Source organism: Peromyscus maniculatus, chromosome 22 (genome assembly GCF_049852395.1).
Source record: "Peromyscus maniculatus bairdii isolate BWxNUB_F1_BW_parent chromosome 22, HU_Pman_BW_mat_3.1, whole genome shotgun sequence".
In the NCBI taxonomy this organism is placed as follows: Eukaryota; Metazoa; Chordata; class Mammalia; order Rodentia; family Cricetidae; genus Peromyscus; species Peromyscus maniculatus.
The window spans coordinates 26,483,274-26,496,348 of NC_134873.1; positions in this window are offsets into that span (position 1 = coordinate 26,483,274).

The window sequence follows — 13,075 nt, forward strand, 5'->3', positions numbered from 1 at the left end:
AAAAAGATATACAATTGGTCATATAAGAATAAGGCATATATATTATCATTCTCCAGCATAAAATTTCAAATTTGTACTGAGGTTAAAATTACATATACCCACGCAAACCCTTTGAACATACCCCTCTTATATATCCCTCCTTACTCTCTTAGAAGGCCATTTTTTCATTAATTGTTACTTCATGGATATATGTACATATTATATACATATATATTCCTAATTATAACCTGCCTAGTCTGTATGTTACTTGTATGCATGTTTTCAGGGCTGACCATTTGACACTAGACATTTCTGACTTGGAGCTCAATGGAGTTGCAAGCACTCTTAGAGATTTTTTTTTTTTTGATGGAATACATATACAAATTCTTATTCAAAGGGTTTGGGTGGGTATATGTGATTTTAACCTCAATAAGAATTTGAAATTGTATACTGGAGAGTCCTAATATATATGCTTTTTTTCTTAGCAGCAGGGAGTAGACACATACATGATTGACTTTAAAGACAATGGGTACTGTCTGCTTCGAGATTTGGTTTTGTGAATTCAGTTTGGGAACATTCACCAGTATGTACTCTCTTCTCTGTATTTTATCAATTGAGAGGGGGAGAGAGAGAGAGAGAGAGAGAGAGAGAGAGAGAGAGAGAGAGAGAGAGAGAGAGAGAGATTGAGAGACTGAGATTTTAAATGGAGTCAACAGTCACAGCAGCTTAGAGAAAAAGGCTTGGAGGAAAATAAAGTCAGAGTTCCAATTCTGAAGTTTCCCCAAAGTTGTGCTAATACTCTGAGTTCACTGTGGGTGTTACGAGGGTCAAGCCCTTGTTAAATAAAAAATATAGGGAGAGGTTTGAAATGGCAGATTCTCCAGTGCACTGACTATATTTTCAAATAGAAACCTGGTATGTGCAACTGGAAATACAGAAGGAAAAAGCAGCAGGGAGCAACTCTCAGATATATAGAACAGAAAATGGCTCAGAAACTCTGTAATTCGCAGCTTGACTCTCTTTCATCCAAGAAAACACACTGTGTCTCAGGCCAAGGAAACACCGGTGGCTCTGCCATTGATGGCTTAAAATAAGCCGGTGGCAAGGGGGTCTAACAGGATCAAATTGAGGTGCCTCATGTGAAGCCACATACTCTAAATATGAGTTATTTCAGGTTTCGGTTGAAAAGGAACATTATACTTAGCATTCCAGCTGAAGTAAATGGGTAATGTGTGGCCTAATGCTTTTATTGGAGAGTATTAAACATGTTAATTTAGTTTAGAATAGGTACTAGGATTACAGTTCATTATGTCTAAAAATAAAACCAATGCACGGGGCAGGTTGACAGACACAGCCCCATGGCTAAAAAAATTATAGCTTATGGGAATGTGCCCTGGTAGGGTTAGCAGGTGGGTGGAGGTAGTCTATTTGAAGGTTGCCGCTTCCACCTGATTTCCCTGAGGGCTCCCTGAAATGGATCCCACTTAAGATGTGTTTTGGTTCTCTTGGGATGATGCCGCAGGTTCGTTGCAGGTGGATCATCCCAAATGGACACGCATTCATGGCACCATCTGCATTGTGGCAATTTTGTGTCTGTTGATTTTGTTATTTATTCGCTGTTTGAGTCTTGCATTCACTTATTCTTGATCTTACATGCTCCAATCATGACGTGCTATAGGTGACGGATGATGTGGCCACATCTAGGGAGTTGTTATTGTCCTAAGACAGGCAGAGTGTGAAAGCTTTGTGGACCAGAAAGACCAGAGTAAGTGCATGCCGTAGAACCAACCGTAAGGCTGGTGATGATAAGAACTAGAGCAGTGGTTCTCAACCTGTGGGCCATGACCCCTTTGGGGGTCCAGTGACCCTTTCACAGGGTTCACCTAAGGCCATCAGAAATATCAGATATTTATATTACGATTCATATCAGCAGCAAAATTACAGTTATGAAGTAGCAATGAAAATAATTTTATGGTTGGGGGAGGGGGGTCCCCACAACACGAGGAACTGTATTAAAGAGACGCAGCATCAGGAAGGTTGAGAACCACTGAAGTAGAGACTTTTGGCAGGGTGAGGGAAGGGCGGATAGGAGTCATTGTGCTTGAGAACACTGGGACAAAAGTGGTGAGCTGAAGCGACCCCCATTTGGAGAACATGATGAACAGTGTGCGGGACGGTAGAGGGGGCGATGAGTTACCACATTTGTCCGGAACGCGGGCTGTGACAAGGAGGAATGAATGAGAAAAGAGAAATGGATAGTGGGATTTAGACTCACCTTAGAGGATTGCACCCCAGACAGAGGGCAACCACCAACAACTTTACATTCAAGTTTTGTTGTCTGAGGGTCAGAGGGAAGTCACGGAGTTGGCATGTACTAGACATTTCTATCTGAGGGGGTCAGGGAAAAAGACACTCACACACTCTCTGGATGGCTTCCTTCTTTATTCTCCATTCTTCTGTAATTTTTTTTTTGGTAGACTTTTTTTCTGCAGCTTATATAGCTCAGCAAGGTTTTTCAAACAATATAAGAATTACAATGTGGTTGCATTCTATTTTTCAAATGAATGATTATAATGAATACAGGTAAAAAACATGTTTTTCACCTCCCTTACAGGATTAAGCATTTTATGTATTACAGGTGAAAACCAAATTATCCCAAGAATCCATGTGCATTCATACTCAAGCAAATTGTTATACGTTAACTGTGGTGATAATTTGTTTGTGCTTTAATAAATAAATCTTGCCTGGAGATCAGAGTGCAGAGTTATCCACTAGAGGCTGGGCAGTGGTGGCACACACTTTTAATGCCAGGAAGTGGTATGGATGAGTAGAGAGAGGAAGTGATAAGGCAGGGTAGAGATAAGAGCTTGGGCCCTTTCAGGCTGAGGATTCAGTAGAAGTAAGAAGTCTCTCTAGTGGTTGGCTGCTCTACTTCTCTGATCTTTCAGCTTTCACCCTGATATCTGACTCAGGTTTTTATTGTTAAGATTCATACTACAATTAACCCTGTAGACAAGCATGATATTCTTCTGTCAGGTCTTTTACTGGCAGGCTATTTTTTGTAGTTAAAAAGAAAGGGCCAATTACTTTATTACTTACTTGAAAGGTAATCTTATAAGGAATCTTAAAGGAATCACAAACCTAAACTTTTATATATGAAAAAGAATCCGTCAGCTCTACTTTAAATCTTTAGGGTGCATACCCACTCATCAATAGTTTTTTATATCAGGAGATTGAAGGCAGAAATGGATATAAGGAATTAATCACCACCTTTGGTCATCAACCAATCCTAGCAAGAAAGATACATCAGCCAATGAAAATTGGGCTGTTTTGTTCCTTAAAGATTTCCTCACTCATCTATGTGCCTTTCTAAAACTTTAGATTGTCCTCCTGGGTTTTTCACCTCAAGGCTACTTGACAAAAACATCTTTCTTTCTTGTCTAACTTTCAAAGCTTTGTTTCAGCTATGTTGCACCCTAGAACCTGTGAACACATCTCCCAGCTTGAAGGTTAAAAGAATTTAAGCTAGCTGAGTTACTGGGTGTAGCTGGGGAGCTTCTCTCCATGTCCCACCAAGCCCCTGCAGTCCCACAGCCCACTTATAAAATGAACATGCAGATGCTTATATTTTTTAAACTGCTTGGCCATTAGCTCAGGCCTACCATTGTCTAGCTCTTACTCTTATACTCAGCCCATTTCTGTTCATCTATATGCCACCACGTGTTCCTGCTGCCTTTACATACTACTACCTGGATGGCAGGCTGGCATCTCTTCCCGACTTCCACCTCCCAGCCTCTCCTCTCTGTTTGTCCTGCCTGTCCTATACTTCCTGCCTGGCTACTGGCCAATCAGTGTTTTATTTATTCACAACATACAGAATATCCCACAGCAACTGGGACTCAATTGTTTTTCTTAATCATTAACCTAAGCCACAGTCTATAAGACTCCTCAATAGAAACTCATGTGTTCTAGCTGTGTGACCTGTCCTTGTTTTATTTTTAATCCTCAAAACTCTATTTATCTAACATTATTATTATCAACTAGACAGTGCATCTTAGGAAGAAATCATCTTCCTAATAATCCACAGGTAAAAATGCCCAGTAGATTGTGATGTTTCCATGAGATAAACACACTACATTACAGGCAGTGGGGATCTCTCCCCACACCCCTTCACACCATGTCAGGTACCACAGAAAGATTGCAGCGGCAAACATGTGAAAGCACAGCAGAAAAGCAAAAGACATTCTGGGGTCTGGGGTCTTGGGGCCTTCCCTATCCGAGATTCGCCCGTCAGGGAGTTGCCTCCTGGTGGGCTGACACCTTGACCTTCTGTTGCCACCTGCTGCTCCTCTGACATGGCCACCCCGGCACTCAAGGGCTTAGAATATCCCCACCATCAGCATGCAAGTTGCTCGGACGTAGAGTCTATGCTAATCTTATGGCCTTCCACAGTGGAGATTCAATATGTAACTGAGGTTCTGGGGGAATGGTTCAGCCAGCAATGTGATTTATGTGCAAGCATTTAGACATGCATTCCACGAGAACCTGGGCATGGTGTGCCTGGGAGGCAGAAAGATGAATATCCCTGGGGCTCACTTGCCAGCCTTCTACTTCAATTAGTGAGCTCCAGGTCATGGTGAGAGAACCTGTCTTAAAAACATGTTGGAGGACCAGAGAGATAGCAGAGCAGTTAATAACTCTTGCTGCTCTTTCAGAGGTCCACAATTTAATTCCTGACACCCATGTTGGAAGAAATCATCTTGCAATACCAGCTTCAGGGGATCTGATATCGTCTTCTAGCTTTTTTAGGCAACCCACATGGATGTGCACAGACACACACACACACACACACACACACACACACACACACACATCACATAAGTGATGAAATAAGTCTTAAAAAAACAGTATCCTTAAAATAGACACATTGACAATTTCAGTGTTTTCCTATATGGTTAAGATCATATAGCAGTGACTTCTACAAACCTCAGAAATTATATAACTGTTGCAACATTTTTCTTTGTAAATATTATGCAACGATAGAGGATAATATTATGGCTCATTGTACCCATGGTGGCCAAGAGCTGTAGCAGGACTGATAAGGTTTTACCCTCAGGCAAAACTCTCAGTCCCAAACTTCCTTGAGTGAGCATCAGTGTGATTGCCCCATGGCTGAGTCTTTCAGAGCCCTTTTGAACCTTTCCTTCTTAATGAATTCCCTGTGCACAACCTTTGCCCATTTAATTCTGTGCTGTCAGTATTTTTACTGATTTGTAAGAATTCTTATATATCATAGAACACCTTGGGTTTGCATGTTTGCTCCCAGGCTTCCCTTAAAGAATGAGAGAGCAAAGAATCAGCAGAGATTTCCTTTGTGCCTTTCCTCATCTCCCGCTGTGTAGCCACACACACACACACACACACACACACACACACACACACACACACACACACACACACATCCTTCCAACTGTCCAAAGAAAAGGACTCGGTCCTTTGAGCAATTCCTGGGGTCATCAGCAGAAGAATCTGGGGGATTGTCTGAGCCTTTTGCATGATTCCTTTTGTCTTCAATTGCATTTTTTTTTTCTATCCTAGTTTGTCTTTTGACTTCGTCTTCTTCTTGGAAAAATGTTCAGGATTTTGTAGCTCATTTGAAAACCATTATTAATATATATGAGACCTGGAGGAAGGAAGGGAAGAGGGCATTGGAATGCATGCAAAAGCAGATGGCTACATTATTTGAGGGAAAGAGGAGGACCTGCCAGAGGGAAAGCAGGGAGGGGGGTTGACAGAGGGGAGAGAGTGAATGGAAAGGAAGCATGAGGACACATGTGTATACAGACCTGATAATGAAAGCCATTACTTTGTATGCTGACTTAGAAAGGTAATGAAAAATAATAAAAAGGAAGAAAAAAATCTATGTGATTTTATTGACAATCCTAAGTAATATTGTTCCTGTACTTCTTAAAATAGCTTGTCATATTGCTATATACAATGCGCAATTATTATCTCAAGTTGAGTCTTCCAATGCATATTTTAATCCCACCAGCTTCCTGTGATACAAGTTCATAACTAAATAATGTTTCAGGAAGGCACGCAGTTCTTCTATTACCACAGCGTGTGGTTTCAGGAATCCAAGCCTCTTAGTGAGGAGGCTCAGGTACTACATCAACCTGATAAAATGTGAGGAAAAGAATTTAAAACACTGAAAACAAACAAACAAGAAAGCCTTTTCTTGTTTCCTTGAGTGGGTGTAGAAAACTGAATAATGCCCACTCCAATATATGTTCTGCCTTACCTCCTGACTGGATCCTTCTGGAAGCTCACATGTTCCTTTGCCCCAGGCCTTATCAGCTCATAATTTCTCTCTTTCTATTGTCATCAGATGGTCTCTAGAAAGACATGCCAGGAGGGTCTGTGTTCTTTTGAAATGGTCACAGTCGCCTCTGGTCTCCATCCATGGCAATGCACTTGGGTACAACATTTACACGTTCTGTCACGGATGTCTTGTGGGAGTTCTTCACATCCCGTTCCTTCCTGGTCTCACATCCCTCTCGTCTTGTCTCCTAATGGCATTGAATGCAGTGTTTGTACATTATTAGTACTGCCTCTTGACAAAGGATGTTTGCTCAGGCTTACAGGAAGGGGAGAAAGCCCTGCTCCAGCAAGACCTGAGATTCAAGGGTCTGTCATCAAGGGGCTTCCTTTTCATTTTCTTTCCTAACACATTTATGTTAGGGGACACACACACATGCACGCACGCACGCACTGTGTGTACTACCAAGCTGATGACAATTGTGTCATTTTCCTCCATCTTTCTCAGTGTCGCTTGACCTTCTGAATTATGGTTTTATGTACCTCTGTTTGTTTTAAATATGTTTCTCCTTGGAGTGCTATTAGAATCAGTTGGTTTTGGATTGTGGTTTTTTAAAAATTATTTTTCCTCTGAGAAGTATACTGTATTAATAACTTCACTCTGCCCTGTAGAGTGTGTAGTGAGTAGAATCAATATTGTTTTGAGTACAGGGGAATCGTGAGTCTTGGAAACAGTCCCAGTATACTCTGTTTTTAATTAATTAGTTAATTATTAATTGACTTGGTGATGGGGTCTTGCACTTATCAGGCAAGTTCACCAGGCCTCAGTTTGCTTTTTCAAGTAGATGTTAAGACTTAAATACCACTCTTTGCTAAATACTGCTTTTCCCCTCTTCTGTGCTTTCTACTCACTGAGCCCTCCCTGCCAGGGAGACTCACTTCTGCCTTCCTGTGTGTTCCTGGAGAGACGGGAAAACTGGTTTGAAGGAGCTCGATGTTCAGAAGGAGTTTGTTGATGCTGCCTCCCACCTTCTCAAAGGTCAGACAGAGCTTGCCTCAGCATGCTGGTCTCGTCTAATTCTCAGCTCCCTTTTCAGATGACCTTCCATCTTCACAGGCTTGTTCTGCCCAGCGGGAGACAGCAGACATGATGTCCTAATGATGAGATCCCACAGCTGCTCCTGAAGGCTTTGCTACTCAAGAATACTCATTCATTTACTATGAGAAAAGCTGCTGCCTGCCCCTTTAAAAGCGTACATGTTTATTCTTTGGAAGACTCAGGGTTCTGACTATAAAATAGGAAATCAGAAGTTTTATTCTTTCATTTTCTCTTCCCTTTTTATTCTTCCCTTCCTCCCTCCTCCATCCTTCTGCTTTTCTCTCCCTCTGCACCCCCCATCCCTCTTTTCTCCCCTCTCTCTTCCTATTGGGAAATAGCCTCTAGATAATACTATATAAGCCATCACAATTAAAAACCTTACCCAGCGAGAATCATCTCTGATCCGAAAGAACCCAGAGTCACTGAAGATTCAAAACCATCTCCAGGCTATGAAGCTAGTATCAGGTGAGGCTCTCAGCTGTGGCTAAGGCAAATGCTATGGATCTCGCTAAGCTTTTATGCTCACATCAGGTGTTTAAGTTGGCCTCTCAGTCAGTGAATTTGATAAGGAAAAAGGAAATCCTGATATGACCTGAATTTAATTATAAAAGGCTGGAGGATGAAAGGACAGAGAGATAGGGAGTTTAATCAGTCATAAGGCAGAGTGGGAAGAAAAGAGATGATTATATTACTGTCTTGAACGCACATTCAAGTATTAACACAAATCCCATCACACACCCAAATAATACTCCATTCTGCTGGCAGCCCCAGCCAAACAATCCAGAGGCAATGATGGCTGCGGCTGCTATGGCATGCCCTCCTATCCCAAAGCCTCCACATTTTGTGGAGTCTCACTCCTCTCAATGTAGGTTGAATCTCAACACCAAATGCCATCTTTCCGCACACTCTCATCTAAAAACACCTTGGCCATTTAGATTCGGTGGGTGTTCCCCCAGCTGTTGTCCAGGCACACCATGGATGGCTGAGAAATCGTGTGCCAGAGCCTGGGCCTTCCTTCATGGCCGGCTTCCATAGTAACTCAATAGCCCATGTCAGAGACCTCTGGACCACAGGTTTGAATTAAAAAGAAACTGCAGTAAAGAAGTGGGCTGGAGACCTGCATCAAATCTTACCTTCATCAAAATGCAGAAATACCTGAATAAGGTGGGTAGGGAGAAAACCCTAATCTCCCCCTACTCACACATACTTCCTTTCCACCCTCCCACCTCTTCTCAGTCTCTACTCAGCTGGGTCTCCAATAATGGCCCCATCCTTATTCTTGTCTTTCCCTTTTTATTCCCTTTCATATTTATCTTTAAAGAGGCTTAGGAAATGCCTTTTGTTACTGCCAGCACTTAGCAGGGTCCCGCTGAGCAAGTCAGTTCCTAGAGGCTTGTCAACACTTCCTGTCAGCAGCCAGCTTCCTCACACCTTGGCAGCCAGACACATCCCCTAAAATCCAGTTCTTTTCTCTGCTCCTGGGGCACGATGCTCAGGGAGCTGGGCAGGTAGTCTACAGCAGCCAGTGGGAAGTCTTCATTAATGAGGTGGGTTTTAATATCACCGGCTTCCTGTCGGGCTTCGGCTGGAGAGACAATTGAGGCATACACAAAAGGGTGGATGAACTATTGATTAAATCATTTTGGTCTGCTCCAAAGGATGGATTAATAGGTAACAAATCACTCTCTTGGGGAAAAAGAGAGTAAAAACAAAGTTTTCTGATAAATTAAACTTCTCTTGGTATCTGAAAATACAGCTATAATTATAGTGGAATACAATGGGAAATAATTGGGGCCAGTGAGATAGTCCACGGAGTCAAGGCACCTGCTGCCAAGCCTGATGATCTGAGTTCAATCCCTGGGACCCCCCACATGGTTAAAGGAGAGAACTCACTCCTGAAGCTTGTCTCCTCCTATCTGCATACTTACTGTGGCATGTACACACACACACACACACACACAACAACAACAACAACAACAACAACAACAACAACAAATAGATTAATTAATGTATGTATGTTATAAAAATTAAAAGACTTGGAAGCAATTTAAATAAAACAAAACAAGTGTGCAGCTCCTTAAAAGACAGCTATGCCAGGGCAACAGCATAGGAAAGGGACTCCTAGGACTATACACTCTGTGGCTTCTTAATCTGGAATGGAATTGTCACCTTCAGAGCTGTTGTATACAGCAAGGGTGGTTTTTTGCTGTAGTTGATGCTGACCATGGATGGTAAATAATTTGCTAGCATTTCTGAACCCTACAGTTTCTAGGCTTGTAGCTACTTCTCCAACATCATAACATTGTCAAGGGTCCTGTAGGGGCATAGTTGAAAATTCTGGTCTAGAAGAGGCATGTCCTAGAGGAAAGAGTCCATATGAGCCCTTTAGGACATTGAACATCTCGAGCTAACTGTCTTCAGGAGATTGGCAGGTGGCAGGGCTCCAAGGAGTGAGGAGTCCTGGTATTGCTCAAGCTAGAATGCATGCTCTTACCCAAGGCCTTGCTCTCTGAAAGCTGAGCTCTGCACTATAAAATAAAGCCAGAACACTGTGCTCTGGGCAGTTCCTGTCTCCTTAGGTCAGCTGAAACCAAGGTGCTTGTCAGTCTTCTTGTTAAGGGAAACTAATTGGAGGGTACCTTTCCATGTCTCATCCCTCTCTCCTGGTGATATTCATGTTCCAACTTCCTATCAAAAGAAACTGCTCTCCTAAGCCCCTCTAAAGTCCCCCCCATGGTTTTCATAATCTCTGTGTTGAACATATTTGCTTCAACAAGTTTTAGGCTTGATTTTTTTTTTTTGGTAGTGCTGAGCTAAGGTTGAAGGACAGCCAAGCTCCAGGAGTCAGAAGTGATGAAAACAAATAAGCAGAAGCAGGAAGAATCAGTCAAGCCTTTGAACCTTGACCAAGAGAGTGTTACTCGACTAAGACTTCAAATGGATGTGGGAGCCTGGCTACTCAGGAGGACCTAAGTTCCTGACTGCCACTCCACTTAGAGACTGAGACATTTTGCCTGGATCTCAAGCCTAGTGTAGGGAAAATGGCTGTCCTCTTGAAAGCTGTGATGCAGAGCATCTGTCTTCAGCTATTGTTGAACCTGAAAGTCACATACAAGGACTTTTGTCTGGGTTGTGGGCATGCAATGTCTATATATTATACACATGTGTCTATAAGGTATTTTTGACAGGTTTCTCTGTCAGTCTATTGTGATTTTAATAAGTAAATTGTCTTCCTGGTTTCAAGTCATGTAGATTTTCTCCCTCGGGGCTGAGGAAGTTTCATTATCTATTGGAGAACTGAGGATGCCCAGACACTGCAAGTGGGACGTGTCTGTATCCTCCTGTTTCATCCTCATCTTCCTCCCAATATTCTCAGCTGCCAGCCAAAACAAGTAGGGCAGTTTTCTATCTTTAATCTTCTATTAGCAATGCCGTACCAAGGTGCAACTTAATGTACGTGTTAATGTGGGAAACATTGACATTATTCTAACAGTGTGTCTTTCAATAGTGTTTTTTTTTTGTTGTTGTTGTTTTTGTTTTTTGTTTTTTGTTCTTAGAGACAGAGTTTCTCTGTGTAGCTTTGTGCCTTTCTTGGAACTCTCTTTGGAGACCAGGCTGGCCTGGAACTCACAGAGATCCACCTGCCTCTGCCTCCCGAGTGCTGGGATTAAAGGCGTGCGCCACCACCGTCCGGTTCAATAGTATTTTATGATTATCTACAGAGAGTATAGCTGTCCATTCACAGTTCCTGTAGATGCTTGTTAAAGAGTTAACTTATGTGAATGTTTTAGATATTTGTCAGAAGAGTAAAGGGACACTTTGCTCGTTTGTGTTATTCATTAGTTATTCTTAAGAGTGACAAATTCAGAATTGTGATGTTTGTGTCTCATGCTCCAGGCATCATCTTCCATCATCACCAGATGTGAAGGGATACTTCTTACATGTTGTCTCTCTCTACCTGTTTTTCAGCATTGTTTTATTTTGGTCACAATGTTCACCATCTGATATCTCACTGATTTCTAAAAAGTGTTTAGTCCACTCTTATTCTATTACAATAGAGGCTCCACAGGAATTTCAGCTCATCTCTATATTCCTCACACCCCAAATCGTGGCTGTCATATAACAGCCACTCAGAAGTATCTGTTCAGGGAAAATCAAGGATCTGTGTGGATTTACCACACAGAACATCGCTTTATAGAATTTTATTATTAGTCAGTGAAATTTGCTTATTTCTTTTGGCCTCATCTTTTCTGTTTGTTTGGTCATAGCATCCCAAAACATTTATACTTTTTTCGTGGTATTTGTACTGATTATTTAGTTTGATTTTTTTCTCTGGCTTGAATGACTAGAAACATCAAAACCATGAACCATATTTGATAATTCTAGAGATACTGCTGCTGTTGGGACAGCAGCAAATTTCCAGGTGTGTTTTATGTCTTTCCACATAAAATACAGATTTCTATTCATAGTTTCTATAGGTTTGGGGGAAGAAAGAAAGAAAAGGAAAAGAAGAACTGATGTAGGTGTATGTTATAGAGACTTGTAAGAAGTATCACCTTTTTCTTCTGCCTGTCTTATTTTTTATTTTAATGGAAGTGACTTTATGCTTTCATTATTTATTTCAATATCCCTTGCTAAGATTTGCAAATTCATGTCCTTGGGAGCCAGCTTACTTAGCATCTTTATTAGAAAACACTGCTAGGTTCTATAAAATGACTATGCATCATCTTTTGACTTAATTTCATGTATATTTTCTTTTTTGTGAAAGGCAATGTGCTTATAGCTTGTTTTTCTGTTGCAAACTATTTCTTTAATAACTTCTTAGTTAGATATGCTTTGCTTTTAGTATGCTATTACATTTAATTTGAAAATCTTTTGTTTACAATTATTGTGCCTTATTAGCAAATTCAACTAAACTCTGGTTCTCCTTTGTGTGTGTGTGTGTGTGTGTGTGTGTGTGTGTGTGTGTGCATGTGTGTGCCATTATTATTAGATTTTGATAATAAGGTTTTACTATTACCACCAAATGAACTGGGGAAGTTTTCATTTTGCTCTGTGACCTGGGATGTGATAACATTGAAATTGTATTTTCTTTAAGCTTATATAGATACAGTTATAGCAATGCATGGTTTTATGTAGTTCTTTGGGCTGTTATACTATAGAATTTTCAAATCTAAGGCATCATTGCTTGTAAAATGTCCTGTTACTTTATATATCACTGAATAAGAAAGATGAAGTATGCTAAATTTATCACACCAATTTTTATCTTATTACCATTATTGAAAACATGATATGGAATAATAAATTGTACCCTGTATGATTATTGGACATGGATAAAAGATAACTGAAGACTGTTTGGGACTTCCTTTATATTCAGACTGGATTTTTCTAACTTTTTTTCCTTAGAATCATCAGTATTCATGATGACTCTATTAGCAAAGTTCCCTATGTTCTTACCCTTCACATTTATATTTACTTCCCCATATAATTCTGAGCAGCAGAATAGACAGTTTATCTCTTTTCTCAACTCCACATTTCAGCATCATTCATTTCTTCCCACTCCTGCATTGACCCTCTGCTAAGAAGGTCATCTGGAATGGACTATTAGCATTTCTCTCCACTTCCCTCGGATCACACCTTTTTCTTAGAATTTGTGGTTAAGCTTAGCTTGTGGCTGAA